General features: G+C 42.0%; 1 protein-coding gene across 3 annotated transcripts in view; it reads right to left on the bottom strand.

Annotated features, from left to right (window-relative positions):
- Positions 1-21,422, bottom strand: part of GRIK1 (glutamate ionotropic receptor kainate type subunit 1) — a 177,381-nt gene that overhangs the window by 113,685 nt on the left and 42,274 nt on the right. The gene's annotated exons all lie outside the window — the stretch shown is intronic.

The raw sequence follows: 21,422 nt of genomic DNA, 5'->3' as shown, positions 1-21,422 counted from the left end.
ACACAAATTTTGATACATCCATTTTCTTTCTAAACATCAAAAGTCACTCTCAGGCTCCAGTAAGTATGGGGACATGCAGAAGGACAAGCTCTGCTCTATGGGGGGACATCTACAGCAGCAAATAGAACAGTTTCATGAAAATAGAACCATTTTCATGAAAACATGTAGGTATGGTTATGAGCATAATACTGAAGTTAAAACTCGCTGCAAAGCAGCATTCAGAAATTCTCCTAAGAAGATTGGTTTTACATTCTCCTCTGCAAACTGGGCAGAAAAGGAGACAAAAAAATCAGTCTCATTTATGAGGAGCAGACCTACATTTCAGACTCTGCTATAAATATAAAATTGTATATTCTTAAGTGTTCCAGGATTTGCTAGTTGTTTATTCAACATCCAGCAGCACGTTTGAGAGAAGCATTTGAAACAAAGAGGAAATCAGTCAGTCAAGGCTTTGAATTCTTTCTACCTGGGATGATGGTATCCAATCTGAATAATCCTCATGCAAAAAGACAGCGAGTCCTGCCACAGTCCTGCTGGGACCCTGCACCAGCTCCTTGGCCCTTGTGTCAGAGGGATGAGGTTCCACAAGGTCTGGGGCAGGTGGATGAAGGCCCTGCTGGTATCTGGTGGATCTAACTGGCCCAATGCCTAGCTGCCCTGTGGCGGCTGTAGGGATGCGCTTGCCACAGCTACCACTCCTACCTGTGGTACTGTGTATCTGCAAGAGAGGCCTCCAACTTCCATCCCTGGAGGATTTCAAAACCTGCCTGAAGAAAGCCCTGAGCAGCCTGGTCTGATCCCAGAACTGTCCTGCTTTGGGCAGGAGATTGGACTGGAGAGCTCCCAAGGTCTCCTCCAGCCTCAATGATCCCATTGTCCTATGAACAGCTGGAGAGATTTTCTGGGACAGAAGTTAGCCAGCACAGTTTGGGAAAGTGGCCTTTAGCTGAAAGAATGCAGATGATGTTCCCTTCCAGTGTATTGCATAGGCTCTTCTTCCATTTTTGCATGCACACACATCCTTCTGCACTGCTTTGGTGGTTCAGAACAAATACAGTACTGGTTTGATTGATCTCTTAATATGAGAACATTTATACCAACCTTTCGTTGGTCTGCGCTGTGAATCTGGCTCTGCAAATCCCTGCAGTATCCAGCACCTCCTCTACGTGACTGGTAGCAAGGAGTAAACAGAAAGGGCAGAATAGTTTCTGCAGATTAGTTACTTGCAATTGTATTTTTCAAGGATCCATCTCAATGCATAGTTCAGTTCTGAAAAGGGAATATGTATTTTACATATTTTATTTATTCTTTTTCTTTTGTATCGTGGATAGCTTTTGATTTTCACAAAGGCTGTTATTCCCTTTAATAATATCAGGAAGGATGTAGGAAAGTGGGCAGAACTGCAGTGACTCACTTCCATTTACAGATGCAAACACTGCCTTCTGTTCCAGCAATTTGCATTGTGTTTTTGGAGGAAAGTTGTGAGCTTTGCATCTAACTGGTTGTTGCCACCTTCACAGCACAAGGAAGAAAAAATATTTGGATTTCCTGGCTGCTGCCTATGACAGGTAACTATAGAGAGCAGAAGTACCTGGCAGGCAATTCACTGTAACACCTCCTGGTTATACACCTGGCTGATATTTGCCTCTAGCTTTTTCTTTTTTGTTCGTTTGTTTTTTTGTTGTTGTTGTTGTTCTGCACAGTCATGTAGACTACAGAAAATTTTGTCAAATAGCATAACATACAAGACAACAGTTGCTTCTGCTTCAGGACAGATAACAACAAAAATGTAGCAAACCAAAATGCCCGAGATGAACAAGGGCCTTTAAACACTACACTGTGAAGTACTTAACTCCAGGTAATTCATGGATGTTCTCACTTTACCAAATGCCTTTTTTCTGCTTGTGATGGGTGATCAAGAACCATGCGAGCCCTTGCCCTCGGTGTGCTGAAGTGATCTGTGCTTTGATGCTGGTTTGACCATTAGCATACTGGTGCTTCCCTACCCTCCTTCCTCCCTGAGCATGGGGAGGAGGGCAGGGAGGCATTAGTTTCCCAGGAGTGGGGAAAGTAACCTGCTAGACCAGACAGCACATTGAAAGGTTATGAGTATTTGGAGTGAGTTGTAGGCACTGCTCTAACTTGGAGGAGAAAAGGCAAGCAGCTCTGTACGTCGAATTAAGTCTCTGGGTTTTGTTTCTGTAAGGATGAGCGTCATGGCTGCTGAGATACAGAGCGACTGTGCATGCAACTGCATGCTTAAGGCAGGCTTGCCTTGCTGTGCATGCGATGGTGAGATAAAAGTCATGCTGTTGCTAAACTAAGCTTTTATGGCAACAAACTCTCCTGGATCCACTCTGATGGTGCATCTGTATACTGCATCATCCCCACTCAGACTCATTGTACATGTTGGAGAAGCCTTCCAGGGTCTTATCCTTGTACGCCACATAAAACTATTCACAGCTAGTTCATGTCTATTCATGGTTAATTCCCCGTTATGTATATAAAGCGCTGCCAATACACACCAGTTTGTGTTCCACTGGAGCCTATAGTTGAACATAAATACTGAAACTCATTATAATTAAACTCCTTAAAATCGCTGAGTAACTGTCTGTCCTGGTACTGTGTGCATATGTACAGGATTTTCTCTGTTATTAATAAGCCACTGTATCTGAAATCCCACCAGATATGTCTGAATGATGACAGAAATGGTGAAACCGAAGCTGTACGTGCTCTCAAGGGAATCATTTTAGGCACAAAGGAGGAAGTAACCTTCAATAATGTTTATGCATGTCATCCATTATTGCAATAGTTAAGTGCTATGGTTATTCAGTGCCAGAGAAAAGCAGGCTTAGGGGACTTGGTGTGGCTTTGATACAAATAGCAAAAAGCCATTTGCCTCTTTAGTGTTGAAATTGTTTTTACACCCTGACTAAGTTGGCCCATATTAACCAATATGCCAGATGGATATAGGAAATGCCTTAGATTTTATGGCGCTTTACAACTTGCAAATTACCCAAACCTATTTGCTAGAAATTATTCGAGATATTAAGGCCTCTATTTTCAGAATTAGCTTCAAATTCTGTGCCTGCAAATACTTACAGGTACAATTCACAGTAAATAGTTGCAAGGGCATTTTCTGATATGTAGATCTCTGCCTACCTGATTATGCCGCAAAAAGATGGCTATGTGCTATGAAATGTTCCCAGAGTAATCTGTCTCCGGCAAATTTCTTCCATGAAACTGGAGCCTGAGCTGAAGTCCTCTCAAAAAACCCAAAGTTAAAAAGTGATTATACGATTACTGTTTATCTTTGTGGAGCACAGCTTTAAAAATGTTTCTTTAAATATATTCTTTATTGTCATCATCATTTCCCTGGGGTCCGCTGCATGGGCAAACTTATGGTCCATCACCTAAAAATGTCAGTGTGATGCCTTTGGTACACATAAGAAAGATAGATCTTCCTTAATGTTGTTATAAAAACTGTTTTCATGTTCCAGCATTTGGATTTATGAAGCATAGTGTATATGTATTATATAAATTTCTTTAAAGTAGTAGACCTACAAAAAGTAAATAGGGCTACCATTAAGTAAGAAAAAAAAAAAGATGTTAAAGGAGGCAAAGCATCACGTATTTTATAAGGCTTAATTTCCAACCTGCTCCTTGGGCTTGAGACAGTTTACATCTAAATCTTAGGGTGAAGAGGTTATTTAGATTAATTCCAAATTTCTGCTTACAGTGAGCCACTGCTAAGGCAGTGTGCCCTCTGGAAGCAGTGGGTATGTGGGTGTGAGCGACTGAACTGAAATGTCTGAGATGCTTACAGTCAGATTTTGGTATGTTGTGGAACTATAAACTGATAAAGCTGAGAGTTTTATATATAAAAATCTGCAAATAATTTTTACTATCTATTATCGTCTCAGTGTGCTATCTCTCTCCTCAGCTGCCTAGAAAAAGCATGTGGTTTCTTGATCTTTGTTCCAGAAGCCCATGGCTGCAGTTGTAAGCTCTGGTCAGATTTCTAACGATTTTCAGGAGGAAATTTTTATATGTGTAACTGGAAGTTAAATATCTGCTGCAAGAAAGAGTGCCTAACTGTATCCCAGCAGCCACACACACACCGAGGCAGGACAAAGCTTGGGTACCTGGCATATTGCCGACATGCCATCTAAAGCCAGTCTTAGTGAAAAATGATCCTCTGTGCCAATGAAAAAACATCAGCTTGACAGAGATTTTAATGGATAATGGCACTGGGGAAAGTCAGTGGTGGAAAAACATTTAGCGTGTCCAGTAGCCCAGAGACTCTCATTCACCAGGAGAGTGAGGCTCCAGTGTCCTAGGCAGATGGAGCAAAGCCTTCAGCCTGGGTCTTCTGCCCCTCCTGTAGTAAATGCTCCTACTGATGCCACTTTTTTCATAAAGTTCCACAAGGGAATGTTTTGTCAAAAACATCTGACACGGAATGATTATCACTGCCCCCGAAATTGTGGCCAGCTGGCAATTCAGGAAATTACAACGTTCAAATTTCTTGGTCATGATTCATTGGGCCAGGGCTATTCCCAGTTCTTCTACTCATTGAGATGTCCTCTGATTTTGGTTGGGTTTGGCAGTAGGGAAAAGATATTTCAGACAGACTGTGTTTGTAACCTTAGATGGTTGCAGGTAAGTGGCTATGGCAACTCAACCTCCCTGCCCTGCCTTATGGGCCAGCCAGGTTTAGTGCCTGCAGCTGCAATCATGTTGCTCACCTGGAAATGCCCATGTCTGTTTTCTGCATAAGGGGAGAGACAGTCTGCACCCCCTTCAAAGCAGCAGTGTTTAATATACAAATATTAACAGCCCTGACAAGTTTTTCCAGCTACACTATGGCTCCATAGGGCAGGGAAAGTGAAATATGGATGGAGCTAATGTTTATTTTTCCCTGCCCTGTGGAGCCACTGTGTAGCTGGAAAAACTTGTCAGGGCTATTAATTCCCTTGGAGTAAAATAAAAGGTCATTTTTAAAAATGTAAATTATGACATTCTTAATCATTCAGGTGAGTAAGTATGCCGGCAGTGAGTTACTAAGGTAGGAAGAGGATGCTTCCTAATAAACACTGAAGAGCAGAGAGATTCCCTCCACTAAGTGATGCAGCATTCAGATTTATTAAAAGGTTCTCTAGTCAAAATCACCTTGTAATTTCTGACATACCCTCTTTACTGGCATCTGCAAACTACTCGTAATGACCAGGGCCCAGCTTTATGGACTAATTAACTTATGAAAATAAGAATTTTATTTCCTACTGAGCTTCCATTCTAAAACTTGGTCCTGTCTTTGCTTTCAAATTGGGTGACACTTTATTTTTCCAGAGAAGGTTGTAGCTACCATGAAATTTAATGCAAATATCATGGTACTGACAAAGAGATTGTAATATACATACATACAAGCTTGCATAATGGCACATACCATAAATATACTATGCATTTTCTAGGACAAGTTATCGTAGGGCAGGATGTGGTGGATGGATTCTAACTGTAATCTCAATTGAAATATTTGGAGTGGGACTTTGCTAACATTTTTTGCTATGTCTTCCATTTGGTACTTCTAGAGAATGCCAAACAGGAGAGACTTCTGGGAAACAGTTCTGAAATCAATAAAAAAATGTGTGAAATAAGTAGGAATTCTATCCAGAAAGGAGAGGGAATTAATGTTTTATTCAAACTTTCAAAAAATCATTCTAAACCATAGGCTAAACTTTCTTCAAAGTTAAGGCTCCAGAAAGCTTGCACTGACTGAGAACATAAATGGAAAGGATTTATGGAAATATGCAAATATAGTGAAGTTTACAGTTCCTTCTGCAACGTTGCCTGCATCTGTGAGCAAATAATAATGTGTCTCTGTTGTCCAGAAGCACTGTTGCCATCTCTTGAAAAGATGAAGAAAATCTGACTTCATAGGTGATAACTGACAGATAATGTCTTTAGGCTTTTTGATGGCTGTGAACTCTGTCTCTCCATCGCTAATGAAGGTAAAAACTGACAGCCCCACGGAGGTGTTATGGTCATACAAGCTTCTGTCATGGGGAGAAGCAGCTCTCATGCCAGTGTGTCGCAAAGTCAGCTTGTTAAATAGAAATTAATTCTCCTCTTTTAGCTATTCTGAATTTAGGATGGACAGAATATGAGAAAAAGAAAAGAGGTCTGCTAGGCGTATGTGAACCGTTGCTTTGAAATTCATTTTTTCACAAATTCATGTAGTGTTTAATTTTGTACACTTTCAGCCAAACCTCCCCCAAAGGCAGGCTGAGTTCTGAGTGCCCAAAACAAGCAAGGATTTGCCTCTTGGTACTGTAATGAGATGAAGCACCACAACAAGCAGTGTGTCTTGAAACCTGACAGTTATTGACAAAAACAGCTATAAAGCACTTAAAAAGAGCAATACTGAGATAACTCAGCAAGCAGCATGTGGCAATGCCACAGAGGCAACTCATGAACAGTTGCATTTAGTCAGGTCCTGTTGGCCCACGTAGTGGCAGGATGCTTCATCCTCTTCTGAAAGTGATGAGAACAAATCTGCATAGGATTGCCTTTGGAGGTGGTGGGAGAAAAGGGAACGGGACATACTCCCTAAGTTCCGCAGAAGCAGGTCTGATTATAGCTTCAGAAGACAAGTCAAGGCCAAGGCAGTAATCTGCCATATATCCCTTGCAAGGACTGCATCCATCCTTTTCTTGTGTGGTCTCTCTGACATGTCCTTCAGACTGCAGCTTCCCTCCTCTGAGCTCATGTCCAGCCCAAACGCCTGAGGGGTGGCCTCGGCAGCCTGGCTCCTGCACCAGACCTCGGCAAAGAGCAACGCAAGGCTTGGGGCACACGGGGAAGGAAAGATGCAGACAGAAAAAGAAATTTTTGCTTCTCTGACATTCGAATTAGCTCTGCCAACATGTGGAGACACAAGGATGCATTGTTGGCAACCTCAGCTGCATATAGGGAAATTGCAGACGTATTTATTAGCTGGCATCCTGGTGGAAGGACCTTGTGACAAAGGACAAGAAAAAAGCTGGGGTACCTGATGCTTTGCTTTGCCTCAGTTTTCAGCGATAAGACCTGCCACTTCATCTTCCAGTTTCCTGAGCCTATGCAAAGTACGTGGGAGTGTAGCACTTCCCTTTGCAAGGGAAGGAGGAGTTAGGCATTGTAGTGGAATGAAGCTGGGTTAATTAGCATTGATAATACACAGCTGTGGGCTGGCTTCAGGGGTGTCGGGTTGGCTGATACGGATAATGTGCAGCTGTGGCTGGTGCTGTTAAGGGGTTGGGCAGCCAAGGAAGAGGGAGCAGCTGAGGAAGAAGAGAGAGAGAGGAAGAAGTAAGAGGAGAGAGAACAGATGCCCTGAATGAGGAGAGACAAGGAGAAGGCAGCAGAGGGACTGGTATGAAGGGTATACTGATGTAAGATGGTAAGAGACCTTGTTGCAGCTTGATAGTTTGGAGAGTGCTGCGATAAGGCATCGCTTAGGCCAATGGGGCATGATCAATAAGCCCAGAGGGGCTGTGTCTGAGGGTGCTAGGCAAGCTGGGTGATGCCATTGCAAGGCCTATTTCCATCATCCTTAAAAGGTTGTGATAAATGGGACAGTTTCTGGTGGATGAGAAGGCAGCAAATGTCACCCCTGTCTCTGAGAAGAGCAAGAAAGAGCATCTGGGTAAGTATAAGCTGGTCAGCCTCACCTTAGTCCCTGGGAAGGTTATGGAGCAAATCTGTCGGGAAGCTATTCCCAGCTACATGAGGGACAAGAAGGTGGTTGGGAGCAGCCAGAAATAAAATCCTTCCTCTCTGCCCCCAGCACTGTCCCTGATGAAGTCAATACAAGGCAAAACAGCTGGTTGGAAGTATTGAAGAATGAGATCCTTCAGGTTTCTAGGTGAAGGCTTTCACATTTTTACTCTGTCAGATTGTGTCTATAGCCGTAACATCCTTGTGGCAGGCATACGTCTTTCTGCAATGAGGCTGCTGCTCTATTTTCTGCATAGCCTTAGCATGCTGAGTGGAGGTGTTAGCTTTGTGCTGTGAAGTAGGGAAGGGGTAAGGCTTTTAACAGCGGGTTTTATTCTTGTGACTTCAGCCTTTCCCTGCAAAGGTCATAAAAGCATCTATAAAATATTTGATTTTTGTAAATACCCTAAAGCTGTCACATAATCATTGCCTGCTTTTCACTCCCTGACAGGGCAGCTGTTGTAGTTATGGGAAAAGCACATGAAGAAAACTGTGGAATATTAACAGTGAAATTCCAGTAACAAAAAATGAAGGAAATGGAAGCTTTTGTTGCTGTTGTTCTAGCCATAGTGCAGACTCTGCATTATATAATTACAGTGAAACTGAACAATACAGTTTTGCACTAACATCTAAATGCACAACAGTAATGCCAATCTGCTGAGCACTCCCCACTATAACGGGTTATGCTGGCTATCTTCTCACAAACATCGCTTAATCCCCTTTATCAGAGCAATGTTCCTATGCTAAAACCAAGCAAATTAACAGTGTCCTCGTTAGGATTTTTTTCAGTCTGATGATACCCTCTTCCCTTTTCCGGACATTCATCACACAGACATCCCTGTCCCAAGGAAGCAGCAACGCAGTAAACACTACTTACGCCACCAGACTGTCAGTATAGTACCAGTATAAAGGACAAAATTATAAAATAAAATTTGTCCTCTAAATCAGTTTAACTTTTGACAAATATTTACTGAAATGTCAGCAGTGACAAATGCGATGTGCAACAGGGAGCAAGCTTTGAGTAGAGAGGTCTCCACACTTAAGCATGGACATGTCCTAAAATCATGAAAGGATCATTTCAGGCAGAGCTGGGAGGCCAGCTGAAATATAATAGGGTAAAGTCTCATCTGGCCTTACAGTCTATAAGGCCAATGCCAGGTTTGTGTAAGCCACCTGAACAGCATGAATCTCTGTGCCACACCAGGGACTATGCCACGCGGTAGGACTGGTAACACTAACATCTCCTCATTGTGAGCCTAAGTGATGAAGCCTCGTGTTTTTATCGAGAGAGGGATCAAATTAGTGCTAGTAAACTTGACTGCATATTCTGCAGTTACTGGTCCATGTCCTGCTTTCATAGACAGAAGGAGAAAGTAAGAAAGATGTTGCCCTGTAGCCTTTGGACAAATGTTGGAATAAATGTGCTCCATCTACCTTTACTGGGTAGTGCTCATAATGGATCAAAGCACACTTCCTTCAGTTTATCCATGTGATGTACATGGAAGAAAGTTTGCCTTATGAGTCTGAGATAGACTCACACATTACAGTTTCACATATGGCTTACAGTATTATAAAGAGAAAGAAAAGACAAAAGTTCAGTGCTGGAATCTTGGAAGAGTTTGTGGATGCCACATCTCAAAAGACACTTGTGTGAACTTGTGCATGGACCAAAATATTTAAGGTTTAAGGCTACTGTGCTAGATGTATTTAATGGGAGTTCTCTTCTACAAGATGTGGCAGATCAGGATTTTCTCTGTGTCTGCTTCCAGGCAGTAGATAATCTTGTCTGTGTAAGCCTCAAGGAGGTCAGAAGCTGATTTAACAGCCTTATCTTTCTGGAAAAGAAACCTTATTCCCAGAGGTATAATATAAGTGCTCACCTAGGTAATGAGCTATTGAACTTTCCTGAGAAATCGTGAGTGTGATCCTGCCTTGCCTTGCAAGAGCTGAAAATGGTTTCCAGCTGCCGGGAGTTTGGCAGCCATAAAATCAGTTGAGTCCTGGCTGCAGTTTCTACATGATGCATCATGAGATACTACTTTTCATTAGGTAGTGAGCTTTTATGGGTCTCAGGCTGTCTCTTAGGTGTGTTTAAGCAGTGACAATGTTCCTTTCCCATGCTGTGTGTTCCCTGAGGTAGCCATTTTCTCTCTCTGGGTCTTCTTTCACACCTCTCCTCTTCCCAGTTAAGCACCTTGAGAATGAAGTCCTCCTCAGGAAGGAGGAAGCTAAGTGCTTGCAGGAATTTAGTAGTTGCCTTTAAGCAACACAGGCACCTCTGCGCTGCCCTTAACATCACCAGAATTGTGAAGTTGAATGTAGGTACCTCTCAGACCTCTCCTCCTCTGATTTGCTTCTCGTTTCCTTTGGTCTTCCTTCCATCTCATCACTTCTTTTTCAGTATCTACCAAAGTGACATCTGAATCTGTGGTCATTAGTTTTGCTTCCTTTCCCTTGGTGCTCTCGTTCCTTTCTGTCAGTGTCGTGGTCCCTGTTTTCAAGACAAGCCATTTTGTTTCCTTCTGTGCAACAGTTTGTTTCTCATCTCTACTTTTATTCATTCTCCATGAGGAGTATTCTCACATCTGTTATTTTACACTGCGCCAGTATTTACTTTCGTCACAAATATTTTCCTTCCTAAATCACTTTATTCCCTTTTTCAGCCCATCCCAACCAATATTAATCAGCGCTTTGAGTCTCACATTTTATTTTTCACTCTTGCAGAAAACTGAGGTTTTTCTACTAAAAAGCCCATTTCCCCCAAAGGTGGCAATAACTGCCATGATCTTTCTCTTCAAACCCTCATTCAGCTACTTTGCTCCTCGTCTTGGTTTCTAACTCATGTCATCATCCTTCTGCTATCAACCTCTCCCTCACTTTTCATTTAACTTTCACCTCCTCCCCTTCACTCTTCCCCAAGTACCACTTTTCCCCTTCAGTTTCTATTACTCAGGCATGCAACTGTTCCTGTTTTTTCTTAGTCCCTGTTGCAGTCTCATCTCTCCTCCCTCCTTTTCCATGAGAACCCATGAATTTCTTCTCCTGTGCTGGCTCTTTGTTTCTGGATACAGTTAGGTTTTGACAGGGGTGAAGAGATCCTTACCACAGTATCCAAGAGCAGTAGTTGCTCGAGACTGGACGATAGCATAGAGATAAGAGACTTGATCTTTATTAGCATTGATCTCATCTTTCAGACCTTTCCTCGTCTATTTTTTATGGCCTCTACACAGACAGCTGAAAACTGACTGTTTCAAATTAAGATAAACAGGTATTTCCAGAAATCCTAAATTCTCTGGGAAATGCTGAGTCAAAAAAGGGAAGTGATTTGTCCAAGACTGTCCCCACTCCCGCGACCACGCAATTTTCAGTGCCGAAGCAAGCCCTGCCCCTTGCTGCTCAAGGTCTGTGCCCCGCACAGCTGGGTGTGCAGCCACGTGGCGGGACAGATGAAGGAACAGGTTCAGCTGAAAAAACTGTTTCTTCAAACTGAGATCCTTTTGGACAAGTCAGTTCCCTGCATGGTTCAGCATGGAGCCATACAAACAACCCCGCTGGAGGAACGGAGGGCCAGCCTGGTGACAGGAGCAGTCTCTGTGGGTAAAGGACACACTGTGGTTCAGACTGGCTTCAGCAATACGTACTGGCATGTGTGAAACCACAAAAAAAAAAAAAAAAAAAAAAAAAAAGCAAGCAAAACCATCAATCAGTTGTTTTGTTCCCTACATCCATCAGTAATTGTCTCTCACTTACCGTGAAGCTTGTTTGATTTTGCTAGGTGACAAGGAAGCAAATGCAGTAATTTGGTCTCAGATTAAAACTAAATGACTGCTGCCTGAACAAGAAATCTCTTAGGTCAGCTAGAAGGCACCTGGGATGAGAATTACAGCATGGAGAGCATGGCAGCTAAATATCTATTCCCATCACAGTATCCCTTCAGATGCAGAACTGACACAGTTTAGTATGCACTGGTCATCAGAAGCCAGGTGACCACATTTCTATCGATGCTGCCCTCAGCCACTGTTTTTCACGCTTAATTGCCACAGGCTTTCACACAAAGATGTAAAGATTACGTAAAAGTCATACTGGGTCAAAACTGATAGCACTGAGGGATTTCAAAGACCTTTCTTTGCTATCACCAATACACTGTTGTTTTTAGAAACATTTCCTAATAACTTTAAAATCACTGCAGCACCACTATCTCCATGCTACACTTGAAGATACGTGAGTAGTTTTAGATCTTGTTTTAGGGGTTTGTGTTAGGTCTTAAAAATATAACCACAACTGGAACCAGATGGCATTATTATTTGATATTATTTTAAAAATCAACTACAGATACATGTTCTAGCCTAAAAATAGTTTTATAACCTTTAAGGAGAGAAAAGACAGTCTATGACATTCTAGTCTGGAATTGTGATTTAAACAGTCAGATTTCAAGGTGGCATAATTTCACCTGTTCCTGTAGACTGGTAACTTCTAATTTAGCCATAACTTAACTCAATAGCAGGCATAATCTCCTTGCTTAAGAAGTAATTAAATTTTTAATAAAACCAAGGAGATGCTAGGACAAAACTAAATTAATATGGCATAAAAGTTGTGCATACATATCATTAATTTAAAGACAGACTAGATGTTATTCAGAATGACTTAATTGAGTATTTCCAAATATGAACATTTTTAGATTAATTTGGAATGCATTTTCAATTCTGAATACAGTAGGTTTCAAATGCTTAGTACCAATGGAAGTCTCAATCCCTGTAAAGCTGTTCTTATATGTTACCAACATAAAAATGATAGGGGAACGTATATTTGAGTTCTTATATGTTACATAATACTTGGGTTTATATGTTACTGGTACTGATACATGAGATCTGCATCAGATCTCAGCTCTGTGCAGCTCTCTGGTGAGTGTGTGCAATGTAATCTACACACTTTCAGTAACTGATGCAGCATGAGCTCAAGAAGACAAAGTTATGCAGAAGCCAAGTGTTTAAGTTAGTTATCTAAATTAAACTCAAAGGAAATGTTTCAGTCTTGCTGAGTTTGGGTGTAGGGGTCTAGGGTTTGTAGGGTTTGGTGGTTTGTTTGTGTTATTTTGGGGTGGGTGGGGTTTGTGGGATTATTTTGCTTTCTTTTCATTCTCCATCTAAGTGGAAAATTCTTATGAGTGATAGTTCCTATCAGCTTCCTATCTAAATATAAGCTACCACTTTCCATAGTCTGCAAAACATCATTTATAGCAATGAGGTACACATCAGTAATTGGAACCTGGATTTAACCTTCAGCAAAATATCCTAGAATGTATTCAGCTCATTTTCTAAAAATTTGCTAGAAAATGCACTCTTCTTCTAGGAACGATCAAAGTAAGATTTCCCCTTAAGCCCTTGAGTACCTGTGTGCATGTTGCTATTTTATTAGTTAATTTGCTGGCGTAGCAGTCAATATGCTCCTGGATTACTCTGAGAGCGTGCAGAGTATTTGCACACTGTGCCCAATATATACATATGAATTATCTTTTCTGGTTTAGCAGCACTGGTGTGCCCTATAAGCAGGTACTACTCAGGGTAACCATAGTTCGATAAAGCTTTTTGGTTAAACTCTACATCACATGTGTTTTCATAAATGCCTTTGGTGGTTTTGCTTTTTGATTCTTGTATAGCTCAAAAATAACATGAAGTTTTTCCAAGCAAAATAACAACCCTAAAAATGTAAGCACATTCACTATGTGTATGGTGAAATACCGCCTATTCACCCAGACCTACAGAAGGAAAATAAACACATTGGAAAAGGTACAGTAAAGTCATTCCACGTTTGGATCAAGAAACTATTGAAATTCGGATCACGTTATTAAAGGCTCCAACATCAGCAGCTTTTTACATACATGAAGTGTGCTGGTGGGCAATAGATAGCCTGCGTGCTACCGAACCACCTGCAGCTGACACCTTCCTTTGCCAACATGAGCAGAAGTGTCAAGGGCTCCATGAGCAGCGAAACTGAACTGCACTGAGCTGCTGCTGCCGTCAGTCTGTGCAAAGTAAAATCCATGTATTTAAAGTTCTCTTTTATAAAATCAGTGGTAACCTAAATGGTTTCTGTTGCGAGTGCGCATGTTCTGTGTAGAATAGATGCCCAAATGTAAGAATAAGTTTTTGGAGAGAGAAGGCCTGATTTTCTTAGTAATAATGAGTTTCAAAAAAAGATGAGCAGTTAGCCTGCACTGAAAACCTTTGCAAACATGACTCAACGTCAGATGGTTGAGAAGAAAGTAGAGGAGTTTTAAAATGCAATTGACTACGAAAACATGGCTTCTGTACAAGAGTACAATGGTATATTAGCCTACATAACCTCCACTATAGCTGGAAATCACAAAACAACTAATGCAAGGAGAGAATCTAGCCCTAAGCAAGCTACTGGTGAAATACAGCACATTTCTGACCCCCTTCCCTCCCTCTGTTGATTACACGTTATCCAGACTGGCAGACCCCAGCACCTTTGTTTTGTGACTTATCACTGGGATCTGGATGATGGCATGATAAAAGGAATTTTACGTAACAGGATGAACAAGGACTCTGGACTGGCTTTCCTCCTATTAATTATCTTAGACTCTTTCCCTGCCTGATCTCTCTTTGCTGCTAAGTTGCTTCAAGTACCTTTAGGCCTCCTTCACCTGATGCTCAGCGCATCATCTGATGGGGTACACCCATCACTCTCTCCCGGAGGGCACAGGCATCTCTACCACCACTGAGCTTATCCCCAGCTTCAGCAAAAGGAGGACAGTTTCATTCCCAATGACGACACCCTTGCTAGCCTCCAAGGACAGACGCTTCTGATTTGGTCTTTTACCTTCATAGCCTGCCTCTCCTTTCTCCAGGCCCATACTGGTCGGCTCCGGATCCCTCCATGGAGGCTGCCAGCAGCCCACCCGAGGGCCCTCCAGCTCTCCTCTCCTGTGCCTGGGGGACATGAAAGGGGCTCATGCAGCTCAGGGGCGAGATCTGGTTTTGTTGCAGTCACTTAGGCTGGTACCTCACCGATACCCTTGTGGTGGTTAGTCAACTGCTAACGAGAGCCATCTCTTGACGAGAAACACAGGGCAGCCGTGCTGGCTCAGGCCAAAGGGCAGGCTCTCCTGCTCTTGTCTCCAACAGTAGCAAACCGTGGATGTTTAGGAAAGAGCATGAGTATCTGGGAAACATATAGCAGTCTTTCCCCCAAGAACTCAGTGTCTCACTCAGCTCCAGAGCCAGAGGTGATGTCTAGCCATTTATAGCAGGATCTGCTGGATTATTTTACCAGGACTTTTCCAATGCCTTTTTGAACCTGTGAAAGGCTGTTAGTTTCCTCAGTGCCCTGTGGCAAGGAGTTTCACAGTTTGACTGCAAGTTATGCGAGGAACCATTTTATACTGCTGTCGCAAATTTGGCCTTTGCTAGTTTCATTTCATGCCCCTTAGTCCTTGTATTCAGAAAGGCAAGGAAAGCTCATTCCCAATTCACCTTCTCCTCCACCTTGGTGATTTCATGGCCCTCTGTCTCAGCGTTACCATCTTTGCATGCCGGCTCTATGCACTTTCCTGTCATGCTTCAAGCTATTTTCATTGCCCTCGTGTGAACCTCCCCTATTCCTGAAAATACAAGCAATGCTCTCACAAATAACAGGCTGTCAGATTTTCAGATATGCCTCTCAATTAGTATGTGCATACATTCTGCACATGCTGGGATCAAATGACCTTTGTAAATGTGGCTTGCCGATACAGTTGCTTGCGCATTTCCAACATCGCTCTCTGAATGTTATGTGGCTTTTAAATCCTGTTCTCAAGGGTTACCCGTTTGGTGAGCTCCATTCAAATAAACACTCAGCAGAGTCTGATCTCAGTGTGGCAAACATGCAGAATACAAACAAACCAAAACCAACCCCCAGCAGCAATATAAACTTTTAAACTCCTACTTTTATAAGTACTACATACATATACATACATATAACCTGTGCTTTGTGTTTTCTTGAGCCTATTTTCCTTCAGTGGAGATTATGGTTAATGTCAAAAGTAGAAGCAGCATTCTCAGTAAATTGCTTCTGCAGTTATCAAATGTCTTTGGATTCATTTCAGCATTTAATCACCCTCAAAAGCTGTTTTTTGCCTCATATGTTTCTGCATCCCTTAATCATGAAGGAATTAGCTGCCAAATCCTGTTTGGGATTTTTTGTTTATTTTTTTATTGGAAAATATATTTATTTCATGTACTGAAATGAGGAGTGATAGTGGTTTGTTTGGGTTGTTTTATTTTGATGAATCTACCCACAATTCTTCACCCTAACCGAATCTTAATTCTCATTCAGATTGGACAAAGAGGATTGCTGCCCTCATCCCCTCATCCCCACGTATCCTGTCTTCCCACATTCTGTGCCTCTTTTCAAAGAACTGCCACTAAAGGAAACTTTTGCCTCCTTCCAGCCTCCTCCTTACTCACTTTTTAAAGAAGTAAGATTGTTGCTGGGGCTCTGTATACAGATAGATAGATACAAAGAAACTTGCAGGTTTTTCACAGACAGAATCAGTAGGGCTTTCCTCTGAAATGATCTTCTGCTATGGATTACCAGATAATGCACCTGGAACTACATTAGTTTGTTCAGGCTCATGGTTTATCTGAAAATCATTTTCCAGTAATCTTATGTACACCATCTGGCTAAACATCCTGTTAGGAGCCAGCCGCTGAAAGGAGGAGGAAGTACTCTCTTCCCCCAAACCGTTGCTAAGCAGCTCAAGTAGTAACAACCACATCATTTATTCGGTCTGTGCGAACCTGGGTCCAGCAAGATCCTCTGGCCCCATCTGGGGCATGGACATGCAACCGGGGTTGTCAAATGAACAACAAGAAATGTTTGTTCCTCTCCCCTCCGACTGTCAAGCCAAACTATTTTCTTTTTATTACCCCCCCCCCCGCCCCCCCAAAGCAATTATTATCGATTAGTGTTCATGAGCCCAGTTATCAGAAAAGGGACCCTGTGCCTCCGACAGCACCAGTTCCGTGCCGCTTGACGCTGTCTCTCCCCAAGTGCAAGGATCTGTAAGCCGCAGAGATGAATAGAGCCGCTCATTGGACAGATGCAGTGGTGAAGCAAAGAGACCATCTGGGATCCTAAAACCTGCTCCCCATGCAGGTTTGTCCGAACTCTGAGCCGTGTGAGCTCAGATGTACTGGCCCCCCATGCCACCTCCTGCGCCAGGTGGCCAGTGGCAAGAAACCCCAACCTGCCATCAGCGTTGTGAGGGGGAAGGCAGGCAAAACTGGGGGCAGGAAAATGCACCCCTCGCGTTCTTCTGTGGGGCAGAAGAAATCCCTCCAAACAGCACCCTTTAAAACGCACTCATCACACAACAAGGACAATGAGTCCTACTTGAAGATGTACCAGTTAACTCAGGCTGGCTGCTTGGGCATCAAAGAGGATACCCTACTAATGGGGCAGGGTACGTTGTCTCTAAAACCAGTCAGTCTCGGGTTCCTCCCAAAATTAGACATGGCCCCTGGGGCCAAATGTAAGGCTCCCTCCTCGCAGGCAGGGTGTCTTGTCTCTAAAGAGGTCATTCCCACCCATTCGCAGCACCTCACCTCCTGCTTCAGGCCAGGAAAGTGTACCGGTGAACACGGTAGGCAGCGTCCTACTTAAATTAATTCTGCTGAGATCTTACTCATTAATCTCCGGGATGTTGCAGGTGCATTTATTAACGTAAGAGCCCCATGTTAAAATGCTGTGATCCTTTCTGACATATTAAGCCATTTTTAATTTGCTCTCATCATCTCCAGCCTCTCTAGTAGACATTAGACAACTCTGGGGTCCTAAATAAGCCACAGTGACTTCAGCAGAAAGCAAGCAAATTATTAATCTTATGCAAATGCCTGTTTAATTTTCAGGGATCTTGGCACCATTGTAAGTGCTGGAAGTCATGGACTATAAAGAAAAAAGGTAATTTCCTGTTTGTCTAATTGATCTTCTGTAACTTTTCTCCTGGCTGGTAAAGCTAGGTAATGGAATTTGCAATGTAAAATCATTATTAGAAGTGCCAGTATGACATTTGATTAATCCAGTCTATTTAGGCTTAATAATACACACTTGACTTATGTTCTGGAAGCAAAATTGCCAGCAATTTCCCCTCCTGCTTTTTAAATACAGTTATAAACATCCCTAACATTATGATACATGAACCTATTTCTTCATGAATTGTTATTAGGAAGTGATAATTCCCCCAAATGCATGCTTCATCAGCAAAAATATGTTTTCTGTAAGACTTCTACCCACAGGAAACTTTAGGTCTATGCAATGTCCAAAGATTCCTTTAAAGGACCGATGCCTTTCTCCCTTCCTGACAGGCTGAGACAGGTCAGTTCTGGCCACCTCTTGAGTGGCAGATTTCCAGGGTAAACCCAGAAAGTGGTGATGACTCAGGAACTGACATTGCTCTCACTCAGCACTGAACCAATTTTCTGTCATGCTTCTTCTTGGATAAAACAGAAAATAACAGTATTTCTGACTGTTCAAGGAAAATAAAGCCCATTTGTTACTTCTTTTCAGTGGAAGCGTCTTACACCCAAAGCCATGGCCAGCTCCAATTCACGGGGCAGGTTTTTTCTCCACCCACATCTTCCTGTGTCATTTCTATTAGATACAGCATCTTTCATCTCTCCCCAGCCCAAGCCACTGTTAAAAATTCCTGTGCATTATGACAGGTATTGCTTTAACTCAGCAATGAACAAAGATGTTTCTTCTTACAAAGTGCTTTGGTGTGAAAACAACATTTTTAAAGGAAGGTACAACCATTGCAAGTGATGCACAAGAACTGTGTAAGATCTGCGTTACTTTATGGAAATCTTTTTTGTAATTGTGCTAAAGAAATTATTCTATTCCTGGTTTCATTTCATTTTACGATAATTGCTCTAACTTCTATTTCCATCACAGTAATATTTAGTGCAATCATATCCATTTAATTTGATCATTTATGTTCCACTGCAGTGATCAAAACAGGCAGTCTACTACTTCATGTTACCATTTGTTACACCTTACTAAATCAGGCATCCAAATAAAAGCAATTATTGTAAACAAATATGAAATGGTACATTTTACACCACAAAGTGTTAAGAAAATGCCTTTAAACCACACTATTTTCAAGTTTAGAAATCTTCCTTCTGTTTTGTTTATACTTGCTCTGTGCTTCATAGCCTGGCTTTGGTTTGTAAGTCAAAATTGTACAGAATACATAATAGTAAGGTTTAAAATAAAGATAAATTATTCCATATATTATTCCATAATAGGTTTCAAAAGTGAGTTTATTTTTACAGGCTGCATTTAAATGCTTCTCACTGTATGTCTTTTGGGGCTAGGACTGCCTGCAAAGAACACCAAAGCAAAACAAATACTGGCAGGGCAGATTTGAAACCAAACACCTTTTAAACAAAGAAAGAAACAAACAAAAAATAGTCTGGCGCATTTTCAAGCACTTTTTAAATAAAAGCAAAGTATCTTTGGAAACCTAAGATCTGACTGATATACCAGAAGTGTTTACTTGCTCTTTAATGGGAGGTGTATAAGAATCAAGTGCAACTGTTCAGGGATGCTCCTGGGAGGCTCTGGAGGAGATGCTGGGGCGGCAGGAGGGAGAGCCTGGGGAGAGCACCTGCCTTCCTCTTCTGTCAGTGGTATCATAATTTATGATCCTACCCCAATGCTGAAAATACTAAAATGAACACTCTTCAAAACCACAGACCTGAATGTACTAACAATTTTGGCTTTTCTGAAATCTTCCTTTTCAACGAGTAAGTGAGTCATCCTCCCTTCCGTTCCTCCTGACAAGCTTGTCTTTTGTCTGTAGCTCTCACGAAATGAACCTCCGATTCTGTTTTATGCAATCAGTAGCCAGATGGTGACTGGACAAGAAGCAGCCTGATTTACCTCGAAGTGATACTGAACTTCCACAGCTGCTGCTGCAAGGGAATATTCCCTCCCGAACGAAGAGCAGTTTCTGGGGCCCACAATGCAGTGCCAAAACTACAGCAGCCTGGTGTTTACATAGAGATTTATTTTCTTATTTGACCGTGCTCCCATGAACGAGGAAAATGAAATCTTTGGATGTCTCTGTTAAGCTCATCCCCTACAGAGAAGAAAACACTGGTGCAATTGCACTAGGCAGGGAGAGAGCTCACCAGGAGGACCACGCACAATCCTCACCACCTACACATTCTGAAAAGGTGGGCAGAGATGGCCTGCCAGGGTGATCGGGAGGTGGGCAATCCACCTTCTGAGTGGGGAATAGATGAGAAAGGCTTCATCGAAGAGCAAAATAAAGGCTGTAAGCAAACAAGGTTTCACTTTCAAAAACCAGTTTTTGGTGGCGTGGAGGGGTCTGATACATAGTGAGGGAAAGGCTGAAGGACACGGCCAGTACATGGAGGTGTGGGTATGAAGTAGTCATGAATAAATCAAGGAGAGTAATGAAAATGAGGTTCTGGAGCAGCCTCCCATCCCGACAGGCACCCTCTTGCTCACAAATTAAAAGTTATGTTCTTAGAGGGGAGTGAAGAAAAAAACCCACCCCATTTCCCCCCTGCCTCCTCCCCTTCCTAAAAAAATGGTGCTGGTTAAGATGGGGGCAAGGGAGACGGGGAGCAGAAGGGAGTGACTGCTCAGGATTCCCGGCCACGCTTCAGGGGAAGAGAAGCTGCGTTTATATGGTCTCATCATTCAGCTGGAAATGACAGGCAATGATTTCCTGGCTTTTGCCTCTCCTTTTGGTGACTGTTTAAAAACTGTTTGTGTTGGTTTGGGGGTATTTTATTATACAGAGAATAGGTATATTTGACAAGCCTTAAATATGAGTTGCTGCTGTGCTGCATGAAATATCTGATAGCAGACACATTTTTAAACAGTGCTTTGCAGTGATGCCCCTGCTTGTTTCTGCGAGGAAGTTTTCTGCTTTGTAGTTTGTTTATCATTATTATACCCTGTCTTGCCTGATGCATTCCATGGTGTGTAAATGCAACTTTCATTTTACAGGTAACCCTGCCGAGGATTTTAAAAAATTGCCCTCCAGTCATCCTGCATTTTCTTTCTGCAGTGACTCCTCTTTTGCACACAGAAATAATTATTCCCCATTCCGTTTTGGGGTGAAAACCTGCAGAAGGTAAGCCTTAAAGCATCTTGCTAATGAGCTTAAACCTGCCTTACATTGTGTGCTGCACAGACAAGAATATAGTCATTTTATTTTTCTACATCCCAAATTCTGGATAACAGTGCTACCAAAGTATTACACTTATAATATTCTATTAAATTAATTTTACCAATTTAACAGTCCTCCTTATGTAAATGCTGTACTCAATCATTGAATGCATTTTGATTCTCTAAAATGGCTCTTGGTATCCCTGAACTGCATTGCTTCAATTGAAATTGGGATGCTAGACGTTTTAAAGATTTTTCTTGGAAATCAAGGTATTTAATCTTATTCTAATAAAGTAAATATTGTTTAATTGAAGCTTAAGCTTGAAAAAAAAGATTAGAGACATTTAATTTGTCAAAATTATATATCATGCTGTAATACAGTAAATCAGATTAGACAGGCTTTACACTTCAAAATTACATTAATGACTGCATACATTTTCTTAATATTATAATCTTTAATCTTA

Source organism: Falco naumanni, chromosome 2 (genome assembly GCF_017639655.2).
Source record: "Falco naumanni isolate bFalNau1 chromosome 2, bFalNau1.pat, whole genome shotgun sequence".
Classification (NCBI taxonomy): Eukaryota; Metazoa; Chordata; class Aves; order Falconiformes; family Falconidae; genus Falco; species Falco naumanni.
Note: the sequence above shows the minus strand (reverse complement) of the source record. Positions and strands in the feature narration are given on the sequence as shown.